Raw genomic sequence first — 19,930 nt, forward strand, 5'->3', positions numbered from 1 at the left:
ACGTTTCAGCCTGATTGGACCTTGTTTTCACACAAATGAACCCAGAATGATGTGAAATTGTGCTTCGTGCAACATAATTCTGGGTGCCATTTAAAAGCCATAAGTGCTAATGACTCCATTCCTTTTTGTGGTTGTAGGGGCTGTTGATAGGAGTACACTAAAACAAACCTGATCTCTCTAGGACATTCAGAAGCCAAGTTATAAGCCCACAAATGTGTAACTGGACTACTTCTTTAAATTGACACCAGATCCGGTGACCTTTGGGACATGGTTTGACCCCCTTAGGAAAGTGCTATCATCATGAAACGTTCAGATCCCTTACAACTCAATAGATTCTACCTTCTTGTAACGTTTCAGCCTGATTGGACCTTGTTTTCACACAAATGGACCCAGAATGATGTGAAATTGTACTTCGTGCAACATTATTCTGGGTGCCATTTACAAACCATAAGTGCTAATGACTCCATTCCTTTTTGTGGTTGTAGGGGCTGTTGATTGGAGTACACTAAAACAAACCTGATCTCTCTAGGACATTCAGAAGCCAAGTTATAAGCCCACAAATGTGTAACTGGACTAATTCTTTAAAGTGTAACCAGATCCGGTGACCTTTGCGACATGGTTTGACCCCCTTAGGAAAGTGCTATCATCATGAAACGTTCAGATCACTTACAACTCAATAGATTCTACCTTCCTGTAATGTTTCTGCCTGATTGTAACTTGTTTTCACACAAATGAACCCAGAATGATGTGAAATTGTGCTTCGTGCAACATAATTATGGGTGCCATTTACAAACCATAAGTGCTAATGACTCCATTCCTTTTTGTGGTTGTAGGGGCTGTTGATTGGAGTACATTAAAAAGAACCTGATCTCTCTAGGACATTCAGAAGCCAAGTTATAAGCCTACAAAGATGTAACTGGACTACTTCTTTAAAGCGACACCAGGCCCGGTGACCTTTGGGACATGGTTTTACCCCCTATAGGAATGTGCGATCATCTTGAAACGTTCAGATTACTTACAACTCAATAGATTCTACCTTTCTGTAACGTTTCAGCCTGATTGGACCTTGTTTTCACACAAATGGACCCAGAATGATGTGAAATTGTGCTTCGTGCAACATAATTCTGGGTGCCATTTAAGAACCATAAGTGCTAATGACTCCATTCCTTTTTGTGGTTGTAGGGGCTGTTGATTGGAGTACACTAAAACAACCCTGATCTCTCTAGGACATTCAGAAGCCAAGTTATAAGCCCACAAAGGTGTAACTGGACTACTTCTTTAAAGTGACACCAGGCCCGGTGACCTTTGGGACATGGTTTTACCCCCTATAGGAATGTGCGATCATCTTGAAACGTTCAGATCACTTACAACTCAATAGATTCTACCTTCCTGTAACGTTTCAGCCTGATTGGACCTTGTTTTCACACAAATGGACCCAGAATGATATGAAATTGTGCTTCGTGCAACATAATTCTGGGTGCCATTTAAGAACCATAAGTGCTAATGTCTCCATTCCTTTTTGTGGTTGAAGGGGCTGTTGATTGGAGTACACTAAAACAAACCTGATCTCTCTAGGACATTCAGAAGCCAAGTTATAAGCCCACAAATGTGTAACTAGACTAATTCTTTAAAAAGACACCAGATCCGGTGACCTTTGCGACATGGTTTGACCCCCTTAGGAAAGTGCTATCATCATGAAACGTTCAGATCAGTTACAACTCAATAGATTCTACCTTCCTGTAACGTTTCAGCCTGATTGGACCTTGTTTTCACACAAATGAACCCAGAATGATGTGAAATTGTGCTTCGTGCAACATAATTCTGGGTGCCATTTAAAAACCATAAGTGCTAATGACTCCATTCCTTTTTGTAGTTGTAGGGACTGTTGATTGGAGTACACTAAAATAAACCTGATCTCTCTAGGACATTCAGAAGCCACGTTATAAGCCCACAAATGTGTAACTGGACTACTTCTTTAAATTGACACCAGATCCGGTGACCTTTGGGACATGGTTTGACCCCCTTAGGAAAGTGCTATCATCATGAAACGTTCAGATCACTTACAACTCAATAGATTCTACCTTCCTGTAACGTTTCAGCCTGATTGGTCCTTGTTTTCACACAAATGGACCCAGAATGATGTGAAATTGTGCTTTGTGCAACATAATTCTGGGTGCCATTTAAAAACCATAAGTGCTAATGACTCCATTCCTTTTTGTAGTTGTAGGGACTGTTGATTGGAGTACACTAAAATAAACCTGATCTCTCTAGGACATTCAGAAGCCAAGTTATAAGCCCACAAATGTGTAACTGGACTACTTCTTTAAATTGACACCAGATCCGGTGACCTTTGGGACATGGTTTGACCCCCTTAGGAAAGTGCTATCATCATGAAACGTTCAGATCACTTACAACTCAATAGATTCTACCTTCCTGTAACGTTTCAGCCTGATTGGACCTTGTTTTCACACAAATGGACCCAGAATGATGTGAAATTGTGCTTTGTGCAACATAATTCTGGGTGCCATTTACAAACCATAATTGCTAATGACTCCATTCCTTTTTGTGGTTGTAGGGGCTGTTGATTGGAGTACACTAAAACAAAGCCAACCTCGTTAGGACATTCAGAAGCCAAGTTATAAGCCCACAAAGGTGTAACTGGACTACTTCTTTAAAGTGACACCAGGCCCGGTGACCTTTGGGACATGGTTTTACCCCCTATAGGAATGTGCGATCATCTTGAAATGTTCAGATCTCTTACAACTCAATAGATTCTACCTTCTTGTAACGTTTCAGCCTGACTGGACCTTGTTTTCACACAAATGGACCCAGAATGATGTGAAATTGTGCTTCGTGCAACATAATTCTGGGTGCCATTTACAAACCATAAGTGCTAATGACTCCATTCCTTTTTGTGGTTGTAGGGGCTGTTGATTGGAGTACACTAAAACAAACGTGATCTCTCTAGGACATTCAGAAGCCAAGTTATAAGCCCACAAATGTGTAACTGGACGACTTCTTTAAATTGACACCAGATCCGGTGACCTTTGGGACATGGTTTGAACCCCTTAGGAAAGTGCTATCATCATGAAACGTTCAGATCACTTACAACTCAATAGATTCTACCTTCCTGTAACGTTTCAGCCTGATTGGACCTTGTTTTCACACAAATGAACCCAGAATGATGTGAAATTGTGCTTCGTGCAACATAATTCTGGGTGCCATTTAAAAACCATAAGTGCTAATGACTCCATTCCTTTTTGTGGTTGTAGGGGCTGTTGATTGGAGTACACTAAAACAAACCTGATCGCTCTAGGACATTCAGAAGCCAAGTTATAAGCCCACAAATGTGTAACTGGACTACTTCTTTAAATTGACACCAGATCCGGTGACCTTTGGGACATGGTTTGACCCCCTTAGGAAAGTGCTATCATCATGAAACGTTCAGATCACTTACAACTCAATAGATTCTACCTTCCTGTAACATTTCAGCCTGATTGGACCTTGTTTTCATACAAATGAACCCAGAATGATGTGAAATTGTGCTTCGTGCAATGTAATTCTGGGTGCCATTTACAAACCATAAGTGCTAATGACTCCATTCCTTTTTGTGGTTGTAGGGGCTTTTGATTAGAGTACACTAAAACAAACCTAACCTCTCTAGGACATTCAGAAGCCAAGTTATAAGCCCACAAAGGTGTAACTGGACTACTTCTTTAAAGTGACACCAGGCCCGGTGACATTTGGGACATGGTTTGACCCCCTATAGGCATGTGCGATCATCTTGAAACTTTCAGATCACTTACAACTCAATAGATTCTACCTTCCTGTATTGTTTCAGCCTGATTGGACCTTGTTTTTACACAAATGAACCCAGAATGATGTGAAATTGTGCTTCGTGCAACATAATTCTGGGTGCCATTTAAAAACCATATGTGCTAATGTCTCCATTCCTTTTTGTGGTTGTAGCGGCTGTTGATTGGAGTACACTAAAACAAACCTGATCGCTCTAGGACATTCAGAAGCCAAGGTTTAAGCCCACAAATGTGTAACTGGACTACTTCTTTAAATTGACACCAGATCCGGTGACCTTTGGGACATGGTTTGACCCCCTTAGGAAAGTGCTATCATCATGAAACGTTCAGATCAATTACAACGCAATAGATTCTACCTTCCTGTAACGTTTCAGCCTGACTGGACCGTGTTTTCACACAAATGAACCCAGAATGATGTGAAATTGTGCTTCGTGCAACATAATTCTGGGTGCCATTTAAAAACCATAAGTCTAATGACTCCATTCCTTTTTGTGGTTGTAGGGGCTGTTGATTGGAGTATACTAAAACAAACCTGATCTCTCTAGGACATTCAGAAGCCAAGTTATAAGCCCACAAATTTGTAACTGGACTACTTCTTTAGACACCAGATCCAGTGACATTTGGGACATGGTTTGACCCCCTTAGGGAAGGGCTATCATCATGAAACGTTCAGATCACTTACAACTTAATAGATTCTACCTTCCTGTAATGTTTCAGCCTGATTGGACCTTGTTTTAACACAAATGGACCCAGAATGATGTGAAATTGTGCTTCGTGCAACATAATTCTGGGTGCCATTTACAAACCGTAAGTGCTAATGACTCCATTCCTTTTTTGTGGTTGTAGGGGCTGTTGATTGGAGTACACTAAAACAAACCTGATCTCTCTAGGACATTCAGAAGCCAAGTTATAAGCCCACAAATGTGTAACTGGACTACTTCTTTAAATTGACACCAGATCCGGTGATCTTTGGGACATTGTTTGACCCCCTTAGGAAAGTGCTATCATCATGAAACGTTCAGATCACTTACAACTCAATAGATTCTAGCTTCCTGTAACGTTTCAGCCTGATTGGACCTTGTTTTCACACAAATGAACCCAGAATGATGTGAAATTGTGCTTCGTGCAACATAATTCTGGGTGCAATTTAAAAACCATAAGTGCTAATGACTCCATTCCTTTTTGTGGTTGTAGGGGCTGTTGATTGGAGTACACTAAAACAAACCTGATCTCTCTAGGGCATTCAGAAGCCAAGTTATAAGCCCACACATGTGTAACTGGACTACTTCTTTAAATTGACACCAGATCCGGTGACCTTTGGGACATGGTGTGACCCCCTTAGGAAAGTGCTATCATCATGAAACGTTCAGATCACTTACAACTCAATAGATTCTACCTTCCTGTAACGTTTCAGCCTGATTGGACCTTGTTTTCACACAAATGGACGCAGAATGATGTGAAATTGTGCTTCGTGCAACATAATTCTGGGTGCCATTTACAAACCATAAGTGCTAATGACTCCATTCCTTTTTGTGGTTGTAGGGGCTGTTGATTGGAGTACACTAAAACAACCCTGACCTCTCTAGGACATTCAGAAGCCAAGTTATAAGCCCACAAATGTGTAACTGGACTACTTCTTTAAAGTGACACCAGATCCGGTGACCTTTGGAACATGGTTTGACCCCCTTAGGAAAGTGCGATCATCATGAAACGTTCAGATCACTTACAACTCAATAGATTCTACCTTCCTGTATTGTTTCAGCCTGATTGGACCTTGTTTTCACACAAATGAACCCAGAATGATGTGAAATTGTGCTTCGTGCAACATAATTCTGGGTGTTATTTAAAAACCATAAGTGCTAATGTCTCCATTCCTGTTTGTGGTTGTAGGGGCTTTTGATTGGAGTACACTAAAGCAAACCTGATCGCTCTAGGACATTCAGAAGCCAAGTTATAAGCCCACAAATGTGTAACTGGACTACTTCTTTAAATTGACACCAGATCCGGTGACCTTTGGGACATTGTTTGACCCCCTTAGGAAAGTGCTATCATCATGAAACGTTCAGATCACTTACAACTCAATAGATTCTACCTTCCTGTAACGTTTCAGCCTGATTGGACCTTGTTTTCACACAAATGAACCCAGAATGATGTGAAATTGTGCTTCGTGCAACATAATTCTGCGTGCCATTTAAAAACCATAAGTGCTAATGACTCCATTCCTTTTTGTGGTTGTAGGGGCTGTTGATTGGAGTATACTAAAACAAACCTGATCTCTCTAGGACATTCAGAAGCCAAGTTATAAGCCCACAAAAGTGTAACTGGACTACTTCTTTAGATACCAGATCCGGTGACCTTTGGGACATGGTTTGACCCACTTAGGAAAGTGCTATCATCATGAAACGTTCAGATCACTTACAACTCAATAGATTCTACCTTCCTGTAACGTTTCAGCCTGATTGGACCTTGTTTTCACACAAATGAACCCAGAATGATGTGAAATTGTCCTTCGTGCAACATAATTCTGGGTGCCATTTACAAACCATAAGTGCTAATGTCTCCATTCCTTTTTGTGGTTCTAGGGGCTGTTGATTGGAGTACACTAAAACAAACCTGATCGCTCTAGGACATTCAGAAGCCAAGTTATAAGCCCACAAATGTGTAACTGGACTACTTCTTTAAATTGACACCAGATCCGGTGACCTTTGAGACATGGTTTGACCCCCTTAGGAAAGCGCTATCATCATGAAACCTTCAGATCACTTACAACTCAATAGATTCTACCTTCATGTAACGTTTCAGCCTGATTGGACCTTGTTTTCACACAAATGAACCCAGAATGATGTGAAATTGTGCTTCGTGCAACATAATTCTGGGTGCCATTTAAAAGCCATAAGTGCTAATGACTCCATTCCTTTTTGTGGTTGTAGGGGCTGTTGATTGGAGTACACTAAAACAAACCTGATCGCTCTAGGACATTCAGAAGCCAAGTTATAAGCCCACAAATGTGTAACTGGACTACTTCTTTAAATTGACACCAGATCTGGTGACCTTTGGGACATGGTTTGACCCCCTTAGGAAAGTGCTATCATCATTAAACGTTCAGATCACTTACAACTCAATAGATTCTACCTTCCTGTAACGTTTCAGCCTGATTGGACCTTGTTTTCACACAAATGGACCCAGAATGATGTGAAATTGTGCTTCGTGCAACATAATTCTGGGTGCCATTTACAAACCATAAGTGCTAATGACTCCATTCCTTTTTGTGGTTGTAGGGGCTGTTGATTGGAGTACACTACAATAAACCTGATCTCTCTAGGACATTCAGAAGCCAAGTTATAAGCCCACAAATGTGTAACTGGACTACTTATTTAAATTGACACCAGATCCGGTGACCTTTGGGACATGGTTTGACCCCCTTAGGAAAGTGCTATCATCATTAAATGTTCAGATCACTTACAACTCAATAGATTCTACCTTCCTGTAACGTTTCAGCCTGATTGGACCTTGTTTTCACACAAATGAACCCAGAATGATGTGAAATTGTGCTTCGTGCAACATAATTCTGGGTGCCATTTACAAACCATAAGTGCTAATGACTCCATTCCTTTTTGTGGTTGTAGGGGCTGTAGATTGGAGTACACTAAAACAAACCTAACCTCTCTAGGACATTCAGAAGCCAAGTTATAAGCCCACAAATGTGTAACTGGACTACTTCTTTAAATTGACACCAGATCCGGTGACCTTTGGGACATGGTTTGACCCCCTTAGGAAAGTGCTATCATCATGAAATGTTCAGATCACTTACAACTCAGTAGATTCTACCTTCTTGTAACGTTTCAGCCTGACTGGACCTTGTTTTCACACAAATGGACCCAGAATGAAGTGAAATAGTGCTTCGTGCAACATAATTCTGGGTGCCATTTACACACCATAAGTGCTAATGACTCCATTCCTTTTTGTGGTTGTAGGGGCTGTTGATTGGAGTACACTAAAATAAACTTGATCTCTCTAGGACATTCAGAAACCAAGTTATAAGCCCACACGTGTAACTGGACTACTTCTTTAAATTGACACCAGATCCGGTGAACTTTGGGACATGGTTTGACCCCCTTAGGAAAGTGCGATCATCATGAAACGTTCAGATCACTTACAACTCAATAGATTCTACCTTCATGTAACGTTTCAGACTGATTGGACCTTGTTTTCACACAAATGGACCCAGAATGATGTGAAATAGTGCTTCGTGCAACATAATTCTGGGTGCCATTTACAAACCATAAGTGCTAATGACTCCATTCCTTTTTGTGGTTGTAGGGGCTGTTGATTGGAGTACACTAAAATAAACCTGATCTCTCTAGGACATTCAGAAGCCAAGTTATAAGCCCACAAATGTGTAACTGGACTACTTCTTTAAATTGACACCAGATCCGGTGACCTTTGGGACATGGTTTGACCCCCTTAGGAAAGTGCTATCATCATGAAACGTTCAGATCACTTACAACTCAATAGATTCTACCTTCCTGTAACGTTTCAGCCTGATTGGACCTTGTTTTCACACAAATCGACCCAGAATCATGTGAAATTGTGCTTCGTGCAACATAATTCTGGGTGCCATTTAAAAACCATAAGTGCTAATGACTCCATTCCTTTTTGTGGTTGTAGGGGCTGTTGATTGGAGTATACTAAAACAAACCTGATCTCTCTAGGACATTCAGAAGCCACGTTATAAGCCCACAAATGTGTAACTGGACTACTTCTTTAAATTGACACCAGATCCGGTGACCTTTGGGACATGGTTTGACCCCCTTAGGAAAGTGCTATCATCATGAAACGTTCAGATCACTTACAACTCAATAGATTCTAACTTCCTGTAACGTTTCAGCCTGATTGGACCTTGTTTTCACACAAATGAACCCAGATTGATGTGAAAGTGTGCTTCGTGCAACATAATTCTGTGTGCCATTTAAAAACCATAAGTGCTAATGACTCCATTCCTCTTTGGGGTAATGGGGGCTGTTAACTGGAGTACTCTAAAACAAACCTGACCTCTCTAGGATATTCAGAAGCCAAGTTATAAGCCCACAAATGTGTAACTGAACTACTTCTTTAAAGTGACACCAGGCCCGGTGACCTTTGGGACATGGTTTGACCCCCTATAGGAATGTGCGATCATCATGAAACGTTCAGATCACTTACAACTCAATAGATTCTACCTTCTTGTAACGTTTCAGCCTGATTGGACCTTGTTTTCACACAAATGAACCCAGAATGATGTGAAATTGTGATTCGTGCAACATAATTCTGGGTGCCATTTACAAACCATAAGTGCTAATGACTCCATTCCTTTTTGTGGTTGTAGGGGCTGTTGATTGGAGTAGACTAAAACAAACCTAACCTCTCTAGGACATTCAGAAGCCAAGTTATAAGCCCACAAAGATGTAACTGGACTACTTCTTTAAAGTGACACCAGGCCCCGTGACCTTTGGGACATGGTTTTACCCCCTATAGGAAAGTGCTATCATCATGAAACGTTCAGATCACTTACAACTCAATAGATTCTAGCTTCCTGTAACGTTTCAGCCTGATTGGACCTTGTTTTCACACAAATGAACCCAGAATGATGTGAAATTGTGCTTCGTGCAACATAATTCTGGGTGCAATTTAAAAACCATAAGTGCTAATGACTCCATTCCTTTTTGTGGTTGTAGGGGCTGTTGATTGGAGTACACTAAAACAAACCTGATCTCTCTAGGGCATTCAGAAGCCAAGTTATAAGCCCACACATGTGTAACTGGACTACTTCTTTAAATTGACACCAGATCCGGTGACCTTTGGGACATGGTGTGACCCCCTTAGGAAAGTGCTATCATCATGAAACGTTCAGATCACTTACAACTCAATAGATTCTACCTTCCTGTAACGTTTCAGCCTGATTGGACCTTGTTTTCACACAAATGGACGCAGAATGATGTGAAATTGTGCTTCGTGCAACATAATTCTGGGTGCCATTTACAAACCATAAGTGCTAATGACTCCATTCCTTTTTGTGGTTGTAGGGGCTGTTGATTGGAGTACACTAAAACAACCCTGACCTCTCTAGGACATTCAGAAGCCAAGTTATAAGCCCACAAATGTGTAACTGGACAACTTCTTTAAAGTGACACCAGATCCGGTGACCTTTGGAACATGGTTTGACCCCCTTAGGAAAGTGCGATCATCATGAAACGTTCAGATCACTTACAACTCAATAGATTCTACCTTCCTGTATTGTTTCAGCCTGATTGGACCTTGTTTTCACACAAATGAACCCAGAATGATGTGAAATTGTGCTTCGTGCAACATAATTCTGGGTGCCATTTAAAAACCATAAGTGCTGATGTCTCCATTCCTGTTTGTGGTTGTAGGGGCTTTTGATTGGAGTACACTAAAGCAAACCTGATCGCTCTAGGACATTCAGAAGCCAAGTTATAAGCCCACAAATGTGTAACTGGACTACTTCTTTAAATTGACACCAGATCCGGTGACCTTTGGGACATTGTTTGACCCCCTTAGGAAAGTGCTATCATCATGAAACGTTCAGATCACTTACAACTCAATAGATTCTACCTTCCTGTAACGTTTCAGCCTGATTGGACCTTGTTTTCACACAAATGAACCCAGAACAATGTGAAATTGTGCTTCGTGCAACATAATTCTGGGTGCCATTTAAAAACCATAAGTGCTAATGACTCCATTCCTTTTTGTGGTTGTAGGGGCTGTTGATTGGAGTATACTAAAACAAACCTGATCTCTCTAGGACATTCAGAAGCCAAGTTATAAGCCCACAAATGTGTAACTGGACTACTTCTTTAGATACCAGATCCGGTGACCTTTGGGACATGGTTTGACCCACTTAGGAAAGTGCTATCATCATGAAACGTTCAGATCACTTACAACTCAATAGATTCTACCTTCCTGTAACGTTTCAGCCTGATTGGACCTTGTTTTCACACAAATGAACCCAGAATGATGTGAAATTGTCCTTCGTGCAACATAATTCTGGGTGCCATTTAAAAACCATAAGTGCTAATGTCTCCATTCCTTTTTGTGGTTCTAGGGGCTGTTGATTGGAGTACACTAAAACAAACCTGATCGCTCTAGGACATTCAGAAGCCAAGTTATAAGCCCACAAATGTGTAACTGGACTACTTCTTTAAATTGACACCAGATCCGGTGACCTTTGAGACATGGTTTGACCCCCTTAGGAAAGCGCTATCATCATGAAACCTTCAGATCACTTACAACTCAATAGATTCTACCTTCTTGTAACGTTTCAGCCTGATTGGACCTTGTTTTCACACAAATGAACCCAGAATGATGTGAAATTGTGCTTCGTGCAACATAATTCTGGGTGCCATTTAAAAGCCATAAGTGCTAATGACTCCATTCCTTTTTGTGGTTGTAGGGGCTGTTGATTGGAGTACACTAAAACAAACCTGATCGCTCTAGGACATTCAGAAGCCAAGTTATAAGCCCACAAATGTGTAACTGGACTACTTCTTTAAATTGACACCAGATCCTGTGACCTTTGGGACATGGTTTGACCCCCTTAGGAAAGTGCTATCATCATTAAACGTTCAGATCACTTACAACTCAATAGATTCTACCTTCCTGTAACGTTTCAGCCTGATTGGACCTTGTTTTCACACAAATGGACCCAGAATGATGTGAAATTGTGCTTCGTGCAACATAATTCTGGGTGCCATTTACAAACCATAAGTGCTAATGACTCCATTCCTTTTTGTGGTTGTAGGGGCTGTTGATTGGAGTACACTAAAATAAACTTGATCTCTCTAGGACATTCAGAAACCAAGTTATAAGCCCACACATGTGTAACTGGACTACTTCTTTAAATTGACACCAGATCCGGTGAACTTTGGGACATGGTTTGACCCCCTTAGGAAAGTGCGATCATCATGAAACGTTCAGATCACTTACAACTCAATAGATTCTACCGTCATGTAACGTTTCAGACTGATTGGACCTTGTTTTCACACAAATGGACCCAGAATGATGTGAAATAGTGCTTCGTGCAACATAATTCTGGGTGCCATTTACAAACCATAAGTGCTAATGACTCCATTCCTTTTTGTGGTTGTAGGGGCTGTTGATTGGAGTACACTAAAATAAACCTGATCTCTCTAGGACATTCAGAAGCCAAGTTATAAGCCCACAAATGTGTAACTGGACTACTTCTTTAAATTGACACCAGATCCGGTGACATTTGGGACATGGTTTGACCCCCTTAGGAAAGTGCTATCATCATGAAACGTTCAGATCACTTACAACTCAATAGATTCTACCTTCCTGTAACGTTTCAGCCTGATTGGACCTTGTTTTCACACAAATCGACCCAGAATCATGTGAAATTGTGCTTCGTGCAACATAATTCTGGGTGCCATTTAAAAACCATAAGTGCTAATGACTCCATTCCTTTTTGTGGTTGTAGGGGCTGTTGACTGGAGTATACTAAAACAAACCTGATCTCTCTAGGACATTCAGAAGCCACGTTATAAGCCCACAAATGTGTAACTGGACTACTTCTTTAAATTGACACCAGATCCGGTGACCTTTGGGACATGGTTTGACCCCCTTAGGAAAGTGCTATCATCATGAAACGTTCAGATCACTTACAACTCAATAGATTCTAACTTCCTGTAACGTTTCAGCCTGATTGGACCTTGTTTTCACACAAATGAACCCAGAATGATGTGAAAGTGTGCTTCGTGCAACATAATTCTGTGTGCCATTTAAAAACCATAAGTGCTAATGACTCCATTCCTCTTTGGGGTAATGGGGGCTGTTAACTGGAGTACTCTAAAACAAACCTGACCTCTCTAGGATATTCAGAAGCCAAGTTATAAGCCCACAAATGTGTAACTGAACTACTTCTTTAAAGTGACACCAGGCCCGGTGACCTTTGGGACATGGTTTGACCCCCTATAGGAATGTGCGATCATCATGAAACGTTCAGATCACTTACAACTCAATAGATTCTACCTTCTTGTAACGTTTCAGCCTGATTGGACCTTGTTTTCACACAAATGAACCCAGAATGATGTGAAATTGTGCTTCGTGCAACATAATTCTGGGTGCCATTTACAAACCATAAGTGCTAATGACTCCATTCCTTTTTGTGGTTGTAGGGGCTGTTGATTGGAGTAGACTAAAACAAACCTAACCTCTCTAGGACATTCAGAAGCCAAGTTATAAGCCCACAAAGATGTAACTGGACTACTTCTTTAAAGTGACACCAGGCCCGGTGACCTTTGGGACATGGTTTTACCCCCTATAGGAATGTGCGATCATCTTGAAACGTTCAGATCACTTACAACTCAATAGATTCTACCTTCTTATAGCGTTTCAGCCTGATTGGACCTTGTTTTCACACAAATGGACCCAGAATGACGTGAAATTGTGCTTCGTGCAACATAATTCTGGGTGCCATTTACAAACCATAAGTGCTAATGACTCCATTCCTTTTTGTGGTTGTAGGGGCTGTTGATTGGAGTACATTAAAACAAACCTGATCTCTCTAGGACATTCAGAAGCCAAGTTATAAGCCTACAAAGATGTAACTGGACTACTTCTTTAAAGTGACACCAGGCCCGGTGACCTTTGGGACATGGTTTTACCCCCTATAGGATTGTGCGATCATCTTGAAACATTCAGATCACTTACAACTCAATAGATTCTACCTTTCTGTAACGTTTCAGCCTGATTGGACCTTGTTTTCACACAAATGGACCCAGAATGATGTGAAATTGTGCTTCGTGCAACATAATTCTGGGTGCAATTTAAGAACCATAAGTGCTAATGACTCCATTCCTTTTTGTGGTTGTAGGGGCTGTTGATTGGAGTACACTAAAACAACCCTGATCTCTCTAGGACATTCAGAAGCCAAGTTATAAGCCCACAAAGGTGTAACTGGACTACTTCTTTAAAGTGACACCAGGCCCGGTGACCTTTGGGACATGGTTTTACCCCCTATAGGAATGTGCGATCATCTTGAAACGTTCAGATCACTTACAACTCAATAGATTCTACCTTCCTGTAACGTTTCAGCCTGATTGGACCTTGTTTTCACACAAATGGACCCAGAATGATGTGAAATTGTGCGTCGTGCAACATAATTCTGGGTGCCATTTAAGAACCATAAGTGCTAATGTCTCCATTCCTTTTTGTGGTTGTAGGGGCTGTTGATTGGAGTAACTAAAACAAACCTGATCTCTCTAGGACATTCAGAAGCCAAGTTATAAGCCCACAAAGGTGTAACTGGACTACTTCTTTAAAGTGACACCAGGCCCGGTGACCTTTGGGACATGGTTTTACCCCCTATAGGAATGTGCGATCATCTTGAAATGTTCAGATCACTTTCAACTCAATAGATTCTACCTTCTTGTAGCGTTTCAGCCTGATTGGACCTTGTTTTCACACAAATGGACCCAGAATGATGTGAAATTGTGCTTCGTGCAACATAATTCTGGGTGCCATTTACAAACCATAAGTGCTAATGACTCCATTCCTTTTTGTGGTTGTAGGGGCTGTTGATTGGAGTACACTAAAACAAACCTGATTTCTCTAGGACATTCAGAAGCCAAGTTATAAGCCCACAAATGTGTAACTGGACTACTTCTTTAAATTGACACCAGATCCGGTGATCTTTGGGACATGGTTTGACCCCCTTAGGAAAGTGCTATCATCATGAAACGTTCAGATCACTTACAACTCAGTAGATTCTACCTTCCTGTAACGTTTCAGCCTGATTGGACCTTGTTTTATCACAAATGAACCCAGAATGATGTGAAATTGTGCTTCGTGCAACATAATTCTGGGTGCCATTTAAAAACCATAAGTGCTAATGTCTCCATTCCTTTTTGTGGTTGTAGGGGCTGTTGATTGGAGTAACAAAAGCAAACCTGATCGATCTAGGACATTCAGAAGCCAAGTTATAAGCCCACAAATGTGTAACTGGACTAATTCTTTAAAGTGACACCAGATCCGGTGACCTTTGCGACATGGTTTGACCCCCTTAGGAAAGTGCTATCATCATGAAACGTTCAGATCAGTTACAACTCAATAGATTCTACCTTCCTGTAACGTTTCAGCCTGATTGGACCTTGTTTTCACACAAATGAACCCAGTATGATGTGAAATTGTGCTTTGTGCAACATAATTCTGGGTGCCATTTAAAAACCATAAGTGCTAATGACTCCATTCCTTTTTGTAGTTGTAGGGACTGTTGATTGGAGTACACTAAAATAAACCTGATCTCTCTAGGACATTCAGAAGCCAAGTTATAAGCCCACAAATGTGTAACTGGACTACTTCTTTAAATTGACACCAGATCCGGTGACCTTTGGGACATGGTTTGACCCCCTTAGGAAAGTGCTATCATCATGAAACGTTCAGATCACTTACAACTCAATAGATTCTACCTTCCTGTAACGTTTCAGCCTGATTGGACCTTGTTTTCACACAAATGGACCCAGAATGATGTGAAATTGTGCTTCGTGCAACATAATTCTGGGTGCCATTTACAAACCATAAGTGCTAATGACTCCATTCCTTTTTGTGGTTGTAGGGGCTGTTGATTGGAGTACACTAAAACAAACCTAACCACGTTAGGACATTCAGAAGCCAAGTTATAAGCCCACAAAGGTGTAACTGGACTACTTCTTTAAAGTGACACCAGGCCCGGTGACCTTTGGGACATGGTTTTACCCCCTATAGGAATGTGCGATCATCTTGAAATGTTCAGATCACTTACAACTCAATAGATTCTACCTTCTTGTAGCGTTTCAGCCTGATTGGACCTTGTTTTCACACAAATGGACCCAGAATGATGTGAAATTGTGCTTCGTGCAACATAATTCTGGGTGCCATTTACAAACCATAAGTGCTAATGACTCCATTCCTTTTTGTGGTTGTAGGGGCTGTTGATTGGAGTACACTAAAACAAACCTGATTTCTCTAGGACATTCAGAAGCCAAGTTATAAGCCCACAAATGTGTAACTGGACTACTTCTTTAAATTGACACCAGATCCGGTGATCTTTGGGACATGGTTTGACCCCCTTAGGAAAGTGCTATCATCATGAAACGTTCAGATCACTTACAACTCAGTAGATTCTACCTTCCTGTAACGTTTCAGCCTGATTGGACCTTGTTTTACCACAAATGAACCCAGAATGATGTGAAATTGTGCTTCGTGCAACATAATTCTGGGTGCCATTTAAAAACCATAAGTGCTAATGTCTCCATTCCTTTTTGTGGTTGTAGGGGCTGTTGATTGGAGTAACAAAAGCAAACCTGATCGATCTAGGACATTCAGAAGCCAAGTTATAAGCCCACAAATGTGTAACTGGACTACTTCTTTAAATTGACACCAGATCCGGTGACCTTTGGGACATGGTTTGACCCCCTTAGGAAAGTGCTATCATCATGAAACGTTCAGATCACTTTCAACTCAATAGATTCTACCTTCCTGTAACGTTTCAGCCTGATTGGACCTTGTTTTCACACAAATGGACCCAGAATGATGTGAAATTGTGCTTCGTGCAACATAATTCTGGGTGCCATTTACAAACCATAAGTGCTAATGACTCCATTCCTTTTTGTGGTTTTAGGGGCTGTTGATTGGAGTATACTAAAACAAACCTGATCTCTCTAGGACATTCAGAAGCCAAGTTATAAGCCCACAAATGTGTAACTGGACTACTTTTTTAGACACCAGATCCGGTGACCTTTGGGACATGGTTTGACCCCCTTAGGGAAGTGCTATCATCATGAAACGTTCAGATCACTTACAACTTAATAGATTCTACCTTCCTGTAATGTTTCAGCCTGATTGGACCTTGTTTTCACACAAATGGACCCAGAATGATGTGAAATTGTGCTTCGTGCAACATAATTCTGGGTGCCATTTACAAACCATAAGTGCTAATGACTCCATTCCTTTTTGTGGTTGTAGGGGCTGTTGATTGGAGTACACTAAAACAAACGTGATCTCTCTAGGACATTCAGAAGCCAAGTTATAAGCCCACAAATGTGTAACTGGACGACATTTAAATTGACACCAGATCCGGTGACCTTTGGGACATGGTTTGAACCCCTTAGGAAAGTGCTATCATCATGAAACGTTCAGATCACTTACAACTCAATAGATTCTACCTTCCTGTAACGTTTCAGCCTGATTGGACCTTGTTTTCACACAAATGAACCCAGAATGATGTGAAATTGTGCTTCGTGCAACATAATTCTGGGTGCCATTTAAAAACCATTAGTGCTAATGACTCCATTCCTTTTTGTGGTTGTAGGGGCTGTTGATTGGAGTACACTAAAACAAACCTGATCGCTCTAGGACATTCAGAAGCCAAGTTATAAGCCCACAAATGTGTAACTGGACTACTTCTTTAAATTGACACCAGATCCGGTGACCTTTGGGACATGGTTTGACCCCCTTAGGAAAGTGCTATCATCATGAAACGTTCAGATCACTTACAACTCAATAGATTCTACCTTCCTGTAACATTTCAGCCTGATTGGACCTTGTTTTCATACAAATGATCCCAGAATGATGTGAAATTGTGCTTCGTGCAACGTAATTCTGGGTGCCATTTACAAACCATAAGTGCTAATGACTCCATTCCTTTTTGTGGTTGTAGGGGCTTTTGATTAGAGTACACTAAAACAAACCTAACCTCTCTAGGACATTCAGAAGCCAAGTTATAAGCCCACAAAGGTGTAACTGGACTACTTCTTTAAAGTGACACCAGGCCCAGTGACATTTGGGACATGGTTTGACCCCCTATAGGCATGTGCGATCATCTTGAAACTTTCAGATCACTTACAACTCAATAGATTTTACCTTCCTGTATTGTTTCAGCCTGATTGGACCTTGTTTTTACACAAATGAACCCAGAATGATGTGAAATTGTGCTTTGTGCAACATAATTCTGGGTGCCATTTAAAAACCATAAGTGCTAATGTCTCCATTCCTTTTTGTGGTTGTAGGGGCTGTTGATTGGAGTAACAAAAGCAAACCTGATCGATCTAGGACATTCAGAAGCCAAGTTATAAGCCCACAAATGTGTAACTGGACTACTTCTTTAAATTGACACCAGATCCGGTGACCTTTGGGACATGGTTTGACCCCCTTAGGAAAGTGCTATCATCATGAAACGTTCAGATCACTTTCAACTCAATAGATTCTACCTTCCTGTAACGTTTCAGCCTGATTGGACCTTGTTTTCACACAAATGAACCCAGAATGATGTGAAATTGTGCTTCGTGCAACATAATTCTGGGTGCCATTTACAAACCATAAGTGCTAATGACTCCATTCCTTTTTGTGGTTTTAGGGGCTGTTGATTGGAGTATACTAAAACAAACCTGATCTCTCTAGGACATTCAGAAGCCAAGTTATAAGCCCACAAATGTGTAACTGGACTACTTTTTTAGACACCAGATCCGGTGACCTTTGGGACATGGTTTGACCCCCTTAGGGAAGTGCTATCATCATGAAACGTTCAGATCACTTACAACTTAATAGATTCTACCTTCCTGTAATGTTTCAGCCTGATTGGACCTTGTTTTCACACAAATGGACCCAGAATGATGTGAAATTGTGCTTCGTGCAACATAATTCTGGGTGCCATTTACAAACCATAAGTGCTAATGACTCCATTCCTTTTTGTGGTTGTAGGGGCTGTTGATTGGAGTACACTAAAACAAACGTGATCTCTCTAGGACATTCAGAAGCCAAGTTATAAGCCCACAAATGTGTAACTGGACGACATTTAAATTGACACCAGATCCGGTGACCTTTGGGACATGGTTTGAACCCCTTAGGAAAGTGCTATCATCATGAAACGTTCAGATCACTTACAACTCAATAGATTCTACCTTCCTGTAACGTTTCAGCCTGATTGGACCTTGTTTTCACACAAATGAACCCAGAATGATGTGAAATTGTGCTTCGTGCAACATAATTCTGGGTGCCATTTAAAAACCATAAGTGCTAATGACTCCATTCCTTTTTGTGGTTGTAGGGGCTGTTGATTGGAGTACACTAAAACAAACCTGATCGCTCTAGGACATTCAGAAGCCAAGTTATAAGCCCACAAATGTGTAACTGGACTACTTCTTTAAATTGACACCAGATCCGGTGACCTTTGGGACATGGTTTGACCCCCTTAGGAAAGTGCTATCATCATGAAACGTTCAGATCACTTACAACTCAATAGATTCTACCTTCCTGTAACATTTCAGCCTGATTGGACCTTGTTTTCATACAAATGATCCCAGAATGATGTGAAATTGTGCTTCGTGCAACGTAATTCTGGGTGCCATTTACAAACCATAAGTGCTAATGACTCCATTCCTTTTTGTGGTTGTAGGGGCTTTTGATTAGAGTACACTAAAACAAACCTAACCTCTCTAGGACATTCAGAAGCCAAGTTATAAGCCCACAAAGGTGTAACTGGACTACTTCTTTAAAGTGACACCAGGCCCGGTGACATTTGGGACATGGTTTGACCCCCTATAGGCATGTGCGATCATCTTGAAACTTTCAGATCACTTACAACTCAATAGATTTTACCTTCCTGTATTGTTTCAGCCTGATTGGACCTTGTTTTTACACAAATGAACCCAGAATGATGTGAAATTGTGCTTCGTGCAACATAATTCTGGGTGCCATTTAAAAACCATAAGTGCTAATGTCTCCATTCCTTTTTGTGGTTGTAGCGGCTGTTGATTGGAGTACACTAAAACAAACCTGATCGCTCTAGGACATTCAGAAGCCAAGGTTTAAGCCCACAAATGTGTAACTGGACTACTTCTTTAAATTGACACCAGATCCGGTGACCTTTGGGACATGGTTTGACCCCCTTAGGAAAGTGCTATCATCATGAAACGTTCAGATCACTTACAACGCAATAGATTCTACCTTCCTGTAACGTTTCAGCCTGATTGGACCTTGTTTTCACACAAATGAACCCAGAATGATGTGAAATTGTGCTTCGTGCAACATAATTCTGGGTGCCATTTAAAAACCATAAGTCTAAT

Source organism: Nothobranchius furzeri, chromosome 15, assembly GCF_043380555.1.
Source record: "Nothobranchius furzeri strain GRZ-AD chromosome 15, NfurGRZ-RIMD1, whole genome shotgun sequence".
NCBI classification, from domain to species: Eukaryota; Metazoa; Chordata; class Actinopteri; order Cyprinodontiformes; family Nothobranchiidae; genus Nothobranchius; species Nothobranchius furzeri.